General features: G+C 42.5%; 2 protein-coding genes across 5 annotated transcripts in view; one reads left to right on the top strand and one right to left on the bottom strand.

The window, feature by feature from the left end:
- Positions 1 to 12,751, bottom strand: part of LOC101846379 (membrane-bound transcription factor site-1 protease) — a 107,219-nt gene that overhangs the window by 55,028 nt on the left and 39,440 nt on the right. The window lies entirely within an intron of this gene.
- LOC101846163 (gastrin/cholecystokinin type B receptor) overlaps positions 8,670 to 12,751 on the top strand; it is a 16,359-nt gene continuing 12,277 nt past the window's right edge. For both annotated transcript variants that reach the window (XR_001185228.2, XM_035972249.1), the window contains exon 1: positions 8,670 to 9,060. The gene's annotated coding sequence lies outside the window, so the exon portion shown is untranslated. The remainder of the gene's footprint in view (positions 9,061 to 12,751) is intronic.

Raw genomic sequence — 12,751 nt, 5'->3', positions numbered from 1 at the left:
CACACACACACACACACACACACACATAAATGCAAGAAACATTACGGTAACACTTAGAGAGGAAAAATGTGAAGGAGACAGCACCCATCTGTCTGCAGTGACTGCTATTTCTGTGCTTCTATTTCCGTAGGAGCCTCCAGTCAAAATTCTTGAAACGTTCATTGAATCTCGCAACGCGGACGATTTTCCACATATTTTCTTTCTTCAGGAGTATGAGAGAGAACTGCTGGGTAGAAAGGGGGCAATAACACACAAACACACACACACACACACACACACACACACACACACACACACACACACACCTCGTACCATTAAAATTTACTCAGACAATAATACTCACAACTTTGGGGAAGGTGGTACAAATTTAATCAGGGCAAAATACAGTAGGATCAGCAAGATAGCAGGTCTTAGTCCGTTTTTAATGGTTTTGACGGCTGAGTGTTTTGTAGTTGTTGTTTTTTTTGTGAGAGTTTTACGGCACTTGCAACAAATTAAGGTTATATAAGTGCTTGATGTTAGAAGGGTTTCAGTAGAGCAGTAAGCACAAAAAAGAAGGAGAGATAGGGACGGTTTCATAGGAAAGAAGGAGCAAGGCCACATCTGCGCATATTTGTACCCTCTACTTTTTAGTAAGAGTTTTACGGCACTTGCAACACAATAAGACAAAAGAAACAGACAGACAGAAACAACAGAGGCAAATTAAAGAAGTAGGATCTGCCAGTGGCGCCCTCCAACCACCCGCAACGAGGCCTTGACCTTGGCACTCGTCCCACGTGACCCCCTATTGGAAAGCTTCATGTCTGCTCATACTTGCACCCTCTACTTTTTAGTAAGAGTTTTGCGGCACTTGTAACACAATAAAGTCATAATAAGAGTGCCGAAGATTAGAGGTGTTACAAGAGAGTATCAAACAAACAAAAAAAGAAGGGGAGATAATGACGATAGACGTTTGATAGGAAAGAAGAAGCAAACCACTCCAGAGCACCCGCCAACCACCCACGCACCCTCTACTTCGAAATTCAGAGTTCGGCTCTCAGTATAGAGGCTCTAACTTCACTCACGTTCGGTATGCCGTCCGCCCGTCATTAAAAAGCTCACGCACCTTCAGAATAAATTCCGACCGGGAGTTGTGTGTGAGCTTCGCAAGAGGAGAGGTGGGTCGAAAACTGTGACGGTGCTGAGGGACGTCTTACGACCTTTCTGCACGAACGATAAACTGCACCTGGTGGTGCCAATACAGGAGCATGCTCACGTCAGCGCCCCCACCCACCTAATATCGACACAATAATAATAGCCATAGTGTGCTGAGGACAAAAGCAAGACAGGCTGACCGCAACAAAAAAGGGAGTATTTAATGACATAGAACCTATCAGGAACGCGACTTTTTAAGGCCAGTGTATGATTTGTAAACCAACAGTAACAGCTGAAGCTGAACGACCAATGGAGAGACAGTAATTTTGTTTAAGGGAGAGTGTTACGGCACTTGCATCACAATTACGTCATATAAGTGCCGAAAATATGAGCTGTTAATAAAAAAGAGAAACAAACACAAAAAAGGAGGAACAGAGATAAGGACGATACATGTTTGAAAGGATAGAAAGGGGGGGGGGGGGCAAACCAAAGCACCCGCCAACCACCCACACAGGCAGAGGAAGCAGAAAAGCGTAACACATTACGTTCCGGTTGAGTGTAAGGCACTGGATTCCATAGCTGCACCCAATTCCTGCTTCCAACTATAAATCACCGAGCAGAACTCGCCTGTTATTAGGGTGACAATGAGCGCCATCCGCTGAGTTCATAAAACGCCTGCATAAGTTAAGGGTATTCCACACGCTGCATGGAGATGCTCAAAGGTTAAAATATTCACAAAGCGTTTGTCTCACATTTTTTTTTTCTGGCATGAAAATCTCTCTCTCTCTCTCTCTCTCTCTCTCTCTCTCTCTCTCTCTCTCTCTCTCTCTCTCTCTCTCTCTCTCTCTCTCCCTGTCTCTCTCCCTGTCTCTCTCCCTGTCTCTCTCTCTTTCCCCTTTTCTCTCTTTGTTTACCAATCAATCAATCAATCAATCAATCAATCAAACACGCTATCTATCCCTATCTCACACACATGTCCACGCACTGGCACGTACAAACACACTCAGAAACACACATACACACATACACACAAACACACACATACATGCACACCCACACACACATACTCACACACACACACACACACACACACACACACACACACACACACACACACACACACACACACACACTAGCGCGCGAGTTCGTGAAAACAAAATTAATAGAATTTGTACAATGTAATGATTCCCATTTCGTTAAACCATTAGCAGCAAACGGACATTTTCCCAACTGAAGGTCTAAGTGCTTTACTTTCTTATCAGCCTGACAGCATTACATAATCTCATCTAGACAAAGGTAAGAGAATACTGGAAACTGCCCACATGAAGGCTAATCAGGGAATTGAGAAAAACAGAATATTTCGGCGTGGCATTCGCCAATACGCAAAAAATTAACGTATTCAAATCGGGGCTTCCTCAGCAAAGTGAACATATTATTCCTTCACGATGAAATGCTATCAGAAATTCAAACAAATCTCTTTGAAGTCCATGGAAAACAAACAGTCACCAAAGGTAGCGAAACAGTAGCAAATTAACTTTTTTTTTGTTTTTTGGTCTAATCACTTTACAACAGTCGCTGGTCAAACTAAAATAACCATAATTCTTTCTTTTTTTTATAAGCCAGTCTCTTAATTTTTACTAGAGAATAAACTAGTCAGGATTTTTATATAAACTAGAAGGACCAGGCTCTTAGTGAAATGGACTTTGAAACAATCTAAAACTGCCTGGGTTGTCCCGTTTTCAAAGGTGTAAGTGCAATTATCTGACAAACGTGTGAAAGAGGACACGAAGAAAATATGCCCCTCCACACCCATCTCACAGAAAGAAAATCCCAACACCTCCAACCCTCTTCAAATTAATTCTCCTTAACCCTGAAACCGTGGGAGAATAGAGAGCCAGATTACGCTATGTCAGCACGGTGACAGCCACACCTTGTACACTGACACAGCGTCAATAAAGCGTTAGAGCAGGGTGGTATTGTTATGTGGTTGCTTTTAAGCACAAGGGGGCTATCCCGAAAAATGCTGTTTTGAGAAAATAGAAGGTAAAGTTTTTGCCCATTGTTCAATTTCTTTAAAAGACAAAGCAAGTTTTCCCCAATACCAAACAAATATACACACCAATGAAACCAAACTTCTCCTTTAGGAAGGGCAAAGCCCACTTTTGGTGTAGGTCAAGACTTCTGGAAGCCCCCGAAATCTGAGCTAGCCCGCTTGTCCTTAAAAGCGACCATGTGTAATCAAAGTTGCCGAGATTCTACCCCCAACCCCCTCCCCCCTAGCTGGGAGACTCTTGACAGAAGGTGCGCGTGGCTCTTGGCAAGAGGGTGTGAACTGGGCTCTTGTACTTAGCAAAGTGTGTTCTTGGCCAAGGGAAGAGAAAACGGGAGAGGGAGGAAGCACACACATACACTGAGATTATAGGCTAGATAGACAAGAGACAACATAGTGAAGAAAAGAACAAGGATATATCTACCAGTGGTGCCCTCTAGCCAGCCCCACCCCTGCACCACGACCAGATTTAGGATAACGGTGAAACAGAAAAGACGGAGTAGGGCCACAGCAAACACAAGTGTCTGCCTACTGCCTATCGACAACCCTATCTATTTAAGTGCTCAGATAGTGTAAGTTTAAGAACGTATTATGATTATAGTGACAAACCCATTGACATAGTGACGATCCTGTAACGCAGCGAAAAAAAAAAAAGAGAATGTTTCTAATCTTATTCTAATGTAGGTGTTTCTACGCCCCAGTCGAACAAATTTGGATCATTCAGATGGCGGGCTTCTGACCCTGTCCGTTCCGAGCTAAGAGAGATGATACAACAACATCCCAGCAGAAAGAACCGAAACACTCGACACAAATTCTCACCACTCGGGAACTGAACTGGGTTTTTTAGTTTTAGTTTAAGTAAGAGTATTACGGCACTTGCAACAGAACAAGGTCATATAAGTGCCGAAGATTAACTGTGTTACAAGAGAGTAACAAACACAAAAAAGGAGGGGAGATAGAGACGATAGATTTCTTTTATATAGGAAAGAAGGAGCAAACAACACCAGAGCACCCGCCAACCAGCCACGAACTGGTTTTTGCTGTTACTACAGATTAAGAAACTGCAATAATCATTTTAGTTTTCAAAATGATGGGCTAAGCACTTCTGAATAGCTGGCGGACGATTACCTTAATTGTGCCCCAAAACCCCCAAAGAATAAGCATTAGTTCCGTGAAACCATATAGACGGCGAGCGGGGGGGGGGGGGGGGGGTTGTCTGCTGGACTGCTCGTGAAGATGGTAACATCAAAGATACTATACCCTACCGTAGGCTGTACTATCTTTGGTAACATCCAAGTGCCCTTTCGCGTCTTTCGTTCAATAAAGTGTCGTGTTTCGCCTCCCCCGGTGCCCGCAGAAGCGACGACATCACAGCAAGGACCTTACAACAAACTGTATGACCAAAGATAGTGCAGCCTACTAACCTCCTAGCATCACAGGCAGGACTCTATCCGTACCATGGCGCGACTTGACGCAGCACGCGAAACACGGAAACTTGTAGCACTACAGTTTGTTTTAGTTTTAGTAGAGGTTTTGCGGCGCTCGCAACTGTATAAGGTCATATGAGCACCAGAAGATTAGAGGCGTTACAAGAGAGTAACAAACATAAAAAAGAAGAAGGGGAGGTAAGGACAATAGATGCTTCGTAGGAAAGAAGAAGCAAACCACACCAGAGCACCCGCCAACCACACACAAGACTGTTGTAGCACGACAGAGTTTGGGTTTGAGTAAAGAGAAGCACACCAACACAATAACGACAGTCATTTACTGAAGGGAAGAAGCAAGACAGACAGAAACAACAGAAGGAAAGAAAAGAAGTACGACCTACCAGTGGCGCCCTCCAACCACCTGCAATTATATGGCACAACTTTCCGAGTAGCCCCAAAAGCATCGACAGAGACAAAAATATATCGCTCAACAGAAGCCCTGTAAAGAGGGTGTTCGCCATCACCCACTCTCTCCTCTCCCTGTCCGTCTGTCTGTCTGTCTGTCTGTCTGTCTGTCGTGTTCTCGCCCTCTCTGACACTTTATTTTTCTCTCTCTCTCTCTCTCTCTCTCTCTCTCTCTCTCTCTCTCTCTCTCTCTCTCTCTCTCTCTCTCTCCCCCCTCTCTCTCTCTCTCACACACACACACATATACACACATACGCACACACACACGCGCGCACGCACACACATACGCACGCACACACACATACAAACACACACACACACACACACAAACACACACACACACACACACACACACACACACATACACGAGTCATCGAATACTCCCTGGGAAATCGAGGACCGATTTTCAATCATGAAATAGCACTGCTCCAAAAACCGGCGTCTATTTTTAGGCGCACTTCGATCAGACAGGAGAATCGACAGAACCAAAAACCACAAAAAGGGCGTGGGCTCCGTTTGCTTGAATTCGATTTTTTTTTAATCAGGTGAGGTTTCAATCTCTTTCTTTTTCATTTGCAAAATTTGGATACGACTGTTTTGATTGTCATCCATATTACAGGATAAATTGATCGTGCTGCACTGCAAGTATTTCGTTTTAGTGAGAGTTGTACGGCCCTTGCAACACAATAAGGTCATATAAGTCCCCAAGATTTGAAGTCTTACAAGAGAGTGACAAACAAACAAAAAAATGAAGGAGGAGAGATAAGGACGATAGATGTTTGATAGGAAAGAAAGAGCAAACCACACCAGACCACCCGCCAAGCACCCATACAGCAAGTATGTCGAGTGAGACTAGCTGAGCTAGAGTTTACACGAGGTTGTCAGCACTGAAACGGACACACTTCGCCGGAAACTGCTTCGACCAATAAACAACACTCCCCCCCCCCCCCCCCCCCACGAGACAGAACTGCTACTAGTGGTTTGATTCGTGGTGAAAGACGCAATCACTTTGTGGTCTTTATACAGAGACGGTCCCTCCGTCTCAACCCAAAATCCATGAGACGGAATTTCCATCTCCTCCATTTCCAGAGTGGAGACGAATGACTTTCCATTACTTTAGCCCTGTCCGTACGCCTTGGGGTCATTTTGTACCCCCGGAGTTGTAGTCTTCATATTTTAGAATACTTCTAGTACAAAGATCTCTGAAACTTTCAGTATTTCTCAAAAAATCATTTTGACAGTCTACTATGCAAAGCGTACGGATCGGATCAACGAGTAAATTTCCTCTTTGGAAAGTGGTGGCTCAGAGTTCCCCGCGTCGTATGGATACGATAGTGAAACACAACGTACGGATAGGGTTACGTCTTTCGTTTTTCTTTATTGACGTTCGAAGCTAATTTACTTCACAGAGAAACTCTTGTCTCTAACATAGAAAAAAAGATGAAAGAAGAAAAAAGAAATGAAGCCCCAAACGTGCACCTCTGAAGGACGAAATCTAATTGAGTAATTTTCCCATTGGAGGGGTTGATCTGCTGATGTGCAATGGGCCTATACAATGATATTATATTACCCTCAAAAGACTGGAGAACTGGGGACCATTTTTATTTTAAGTTTGTAAAGAGCTGCAACGAAACAAAAGTGTCAATCAACCCGAATTTACCCCCCCCTCCCCCCCCCCTGAAAAAAAAATCACCGCCCAGCCCCCATGAGCTGCTTCAGTACAATGAGTGGGGGCGACCTATCGTTGACGTCGCCACTTTAGAAAGATTGAATGAATACTTGGGGGCCATAACACCATGTCTGCATGGGTGGGCGTAAAACAAATCAAAGTCGCTGCTTCGAGGACCTAATTCTAATAATAATTCTAATTCTAATAATAATAATTCTAATAATAATAATAATAATAATAATAATAATAATAATAATAATAAATAAAAATAATAATAATAATAATAATTAGTATAATAATAATAATAATTATAATAAAAAATAACAACAACAATAATAATAATAATAATAATAATAATAATAATAATAATAATAATAATAATAATAATAATAATAATAATAATAATAATAGATGCATTTATTTAGCGCATTTCACGCTCTGAAGCATGGTCTGTGCGCTTTACAACAATTCAGGAAGGATAAATGGATGTTCCCAAAAAGGGGTCACTGATCGCCCTGAATATCTTTATTGGGGAAAGGAAAACTTTAAAAAAGATTTTTTTAAACACAACCTTTACCGGCATTCACTGAAAGACAGCTGCGCGGAAAACCCTCACAAACTTCAGAAATCGACATGGAAACTCCAGCCCGATTCCCGGAAAATGAATCCTTACTCATCAAGTGCCAGATCTCCGGTATACATTGGACACCATGGTTCGCCTTTTTTTCTTTTTTTTTCTTTTTTTTTTGGTGCTCGGATGCACTCGAGAAAGCTATAATATTATCCTGTTTTAGTTTTAGTACAGGTTTTACGAAGCCCGCAACTGCGTAAAGTCATATGAGCGCCAAGGGGTGGATGTCAACAGAGAACCCATAAAGGGAATCAGACTTACTCTGTTCACCTCTCAAGCTTCAACAACAGCACAAAGTCTGCTTCGACTATCAAGTCACCCCAGAAATAGCGGGTCACAAGAGAGCGACAAACATATAAAAGAAGTAGGGGGGAAAATTACGATAGTAAGGATTAGGACAGAAAAGGCAGCAGTTCCCTGTCGCAGTTCAGGCACAGTTATGAGCATGACATTGATGAATCAGAGCAGGCCATTTACAATTACAATTCTACTGTGCATGAGAACTAGAGAAGTTAATGATTGATATACCCCCCTCCCCCCGGCCCCCTTTTGAGAATGGCCTAAACTAAAGACACTTTAGCCCAGTAGCACCACTCCGTGGGGTATTTTATCCTGACCTTTCCATGTCACCTTGACGCTCAGAGAGTAAGAACGTATAGCCGGTCACCCATCAGTTTGGGCTCTCCAAATAAGTTGCTCTGGGTCTATCCCTGTCCCGTTTGCCTTTAATGTTACCAGAGAGAGCCAGATGTTCAAGACCCTTATGTCTATTGGAGTATCCCAGAAACTGCATTTATTTGTCTGTCCCTTATTACTGTTTTCAGCAGCGAGCGGCCATATGAGTTTCTGCTTCAAGCACTGCCTCATTTGACTTCTTTAGCTTCCAACACATCATCAACAGTCTGTCCCCGTGGTGTGTTTTTGTTTTGTTTTGTTTTTTGTTTCGTTTTTGCACCCTGCATAATTTAGCAAAATTTGATTTTTTTGCATAATTTCTGATTATTTTCCGTTATCATTCTTTGTTCAAATTAACAGAATCGCATAATTTCACATTTTTGGGGGGCTCAGTTTGCAGAATTTCAGAATTTTTCTTGCATAAAACGACGTGATTTCTTCAGTGCCGAAAAAAAAAACATACTACTTTACTATTTTCAGGCCAGATGTTGCACAACTCTCCGTTGCTCTGGGACTACTGTTGACATTTTCTCACATTCCACAACAGTGGGAGGCGCTCGGGCGATAAGACAAAAGCGAGGGCGGATGCGGGCGTTCTAAACCGTCACGAGCACAAAGATCACGTGGGTTTGACATCACGTTTCCGTAGGCCTAGGAGGGCCGTGAACGAGTGGAGCGAGTGAGGCGGGTGAGTGGTCTCGACAGTCGGCGTTGGCTCACACGACGGGAGGGAGCAGTAGAAGTAGAAAGCAACGATTCTCTCCAACGAAAGGAGAATTGGATCTTGGATCAAAAGCTGGGAGGACAGCATGCTCGACACACATGTGTGACTCTGTGGGGGTACCGAGATGCATTTATATAACGCACATCAGGACTGACTCCTTGGATACAGCAGGTCCATGCACTAAAGTGTCTGGTGACATTTCTGGAATTCTAAACTATAAGAGGAAAGGAATGTCCCCAGCGATTGTGGTTTACGTGAGGTTTCCATCAGTGAAACATTCTTAGAGTGAGTACAAAACGGGTTCGCATAGTGGGATACTTTTTTCTGCTTTGTATTGTTTTGTGGTTTATTTGGGATTTTGGGATGGTTCTTTTTCTTTTCTTTTTTTTTTTTACTGATGTAGTCGATGTTAAACCTTTTAGTTACTCATAACCTCCCCCCCCCCCCCCCCCTTGATTTCCTCTTATCATTGAGTGAAAACAAAATCATCAATGTTGAGAAGTTTACGGCATGATCACGATCATAGTTCGTCACCATCAGACAAAATTTTAAGGCTGTGCAGTGGAACAGGTGATGATCCACAGTCTCATATGCGTAGTCATACAATGGACACATTGGGGGAAGTTCTGGATTTATTCTGTTCAAGTGGTAGTTGAGCTGATTAGTTCGCAGGCGGAAGACGGCAAATCAGAAGCAACAGACCACGTCAGGGCATGTTTACAATATTTCTTAAAAGCACATGGACATAAGGAAGGCCATTTGATGCTCCTCGCAAAAAAAGATGATACGGATAATTATCACAAAGAAGTGGAGGATCAACTGGGAGCTGGGAAGCTACGGGCTAAACGTAGATTTACAGCGGATGGTTGGCGGGTGCTCTGGTGCTCGTTCTTTCCTATCAAACATCTGTCTCTCTTATTTCTCCTCCTTTTCTTTGTTTGTTACTCTCTAGTAAAACCTCTAATCTTCGGCACTTATATGTCCTAATCGTGTGGCAAGTGCCGGTTTTTTGGGTTTGTTTGTTGTTGTTTTTGTTGTTTTGTTGGGTTTTTTTTGGGGGGGAGGATCGGGGTTCTCACTAAAACTGAGATTTACACACCAGTAACAATTGTATCTCTTACGTCCTCTTCAGTTCAAAACTGTTTCTCCCAATCCCTGCTAACATTGCCGAAAGACTCGAATTAGGTCAAATTGCACTCAATTACTTTCCCATCTGTTCGCCAACACAATCAAATAAACAGATACAGGATTCTGAGAAATTGCTTTTTCGCAACAACAAAAATGAAACGGAAAAAGTGAGTCTTCAACGACTAATAGCGGAGTACAGAACGTGCACGGTCAAGTGCAGTCTTGGGTCTCGTCAATGATATGTTAAAATACTATTACATGAATAATGTATTCTCTTGCTACACTATATAAATCTAAATGTTTCCCTCCAACAATAGACAAATTTGTACACACTAAATGTTAAGACAGCAGGTGGTTGGCAGGTGCTCTGGTGTGGTTTGCTTCTTCTTTCCTATCAAACAGCTATCGCCTTTGTCTCTCCTCTTGTTCTGTGTTTGTCACTCTCTTGTAACACCTCTAATCTTGGGCATCTATATATGACATTGTGCTGGAAGTGCCGCAAAACGATTGCTAATACAAATACCAACAACAACAAAAATTGTTAGAGAACATCACATTATATTTAAATCAGATCAATTCTCAGAGCCAATATTTCTGTGCGCAAAAACAACGCACGTTCTGAACTGAGTTGACGAATAAGCCTTTTAGAAGTAAAGGTAAACGCCTGCAGACATTCTTTGCACATCAGAGTTATTTTTGGCACCTGAGCAGTTCGCGTTTCATCAAAGAAACGTAACGGTGTAAAAAATTAACATAGAGGGGAATCCTCACCATAATTAAGTGTCACAGAACTCAATAACTCAATACGAATCAATCTTTACCGGGGTTGGGTTTTTTTCATTGCGAAAGTTGCCAAAGATTTGCCAACATTTGCGACGTCAATAAATGTACTTAACACTTCCAGCCTCAGCCATTTTTGTGCACTCCCTAACCCCAGTCCCAGCCAAAACAGCAGTATTTCAGAAAATTTGCCATACATACTAGCCTAAAAAGTGATTCAGTATCTATGTAATGAGGATTAGATAATAATATATAACAATATTTAAAGGCAAATGAGCAAATATTATGAAAATTAATGTTTAATTAGGTTCGTTAATTTCGAAAAATGCGCAAATTCAGTACCCTCGGAAACTGGGAACATACGCTCTGGGGGCGGGGAGGGGGGGGGTGGAGGTACAAGCACAAACGAAAATATATGTGCATGGGGCTGAAAGGGTTAATATAACTGCAATACGCAGACTATGTCCGAGAAAAAGCTCTCTTGCGGTATAATCAGAATGCGAAATTCTGTTTTCGTTTCAGTTTAGCCAACAAAAACAAACGCAAACGGGCTTATTCATGTGTGTCTAAATATATATAAACAATGTGGGACTCCGAAATTAAACCTGTATACGTATGTGTGTTTATTTGTGAGCGTGTGAGCGCGCGCGTGTGTGTGTGTGTGTGTGTGTGTGTGTGTGTGTGTGTGTGTGTGTGTGTGTGTGTGTGTGTGTGTGTGTGTGTTGGTGAGGGTGTGTGTAAAGGACATGCATGTTTTTGTGTGTGTTTGTATAAGTGTGTGTGTGTGTGTGTGTGTGTATGTGTGTGTGTGTGTGTGTGTGTGTGTGTGTGTGTGTGTGTGTGTGTGCGCGCGCGCATGCATGTGTGTTTGTGTTTAATGAGGGGTGTTTTATGCCCCTATCGACACAATTTAGATCATTCAGAAGGCGAGTTTTGACCCTGCCTGTCACGCCAGCCCGAGCTAGACAACATCCCAGCAGAAAGACCGAGACACTTCGCTACCTCAAAATTACAAAGTGACAGAAACTGTCCCCGTCGTTTTATGCCAGAAAAATTCTGTAATCATGCAAACTGAGCCCAAAAATGTGAATTATGCGATTCTGTTAATTTTAACAAAAAATGATAAAGGAAAATAATCTGAAATTAGGCCCAAAAATGATCAAATTTGGCTAAATTATGCGGGGTATATAAAACCACGGGGACAGTCTATCTGAGACTTTTGGCTGTTTTGAGTTAATAAGACCAAGAGATCAAAAACCAAATGTTCTATCTGCTCTATCAAAATCGTAAGATTATTCGGAGCAGTTATCAAGATATTCAAAGAATTGCACTTGATAAAGCTTGGCTAAAAGTGTTTGACGTCAAATTTCTCCAAACTAGATGCTGAGCAGATAGAACTTTATAGTTCTGAGGTAGCGACTTGATGGCGTCGGTGGCCTAGTGGTTAGGCTCTCGGACTCGCAACCGTAAGGTCGTGGGTTCGAATCCCGCCAGGGGCCCGACGTTGTGTCCTTGGGAAAGGCACTTTGCTCAAATTTTCCTCACTTCATCCAGGTGGAAATGGGTACCCGGCTATAGACAGTGAAAGATCTTGTCAGTTTGATAGTGTTTGAGCGCGTGAAATCTGCAGCTTGCACTGTATGTTTCCTCGGAAGCTGAGAATGTTTCTGAGTGTTCTCAGAGGGTCTGCTGGGGTAATAATAGTTGTAAAACGAATAGAGCATGCTCTTGAGCATGCATATGCGCTATATAAATGGAATTATTATTATTATTAAAAAGTCCTTGGGAATCGAACTCGGGTCTCCTGCGTGCGACAGCGAAACGAAACGTGTAACACAACATAATTATGTACTGATTGTCTGCGTGTGTAAGTGTGTGTATGTGTGTGTGTGAGAGTGGAGAGGGGGGGGCATGTTTTTCTGTGTAAGTAATGCTTGTGTGGAGTGTGTGATTTGACTGCAAATGGTTTACATTCTCATTGACAAAAAAATTTAACCTACGATCAGATGACTTCTAGAGTTTTGTGCAGCGATTACGGGGTTACCGGCGAGAGCAGAGGAACCCCCCC

Source organism: Aplysia californica, unplaced genomic scaffold, assembly GCF_000002075.1.
Source record: "Aplysia californica isolate F4 #8 unplaced genomic scaffold, AplCal3.0 scaffold00624, whole genome shotgun sequence".
In the NCBI taxonomy this organism is placed as follows: Eukaryota; Metazoa; Mollusca; class Gastropoda; order Aplysiida; family Aplysiidae; genus Aplysia; species Aplysia californica.
Note: the sequence above shows the minus strand (reverse complement) of the source record. Positions and strands in the feature narration are given on the sequence as shown.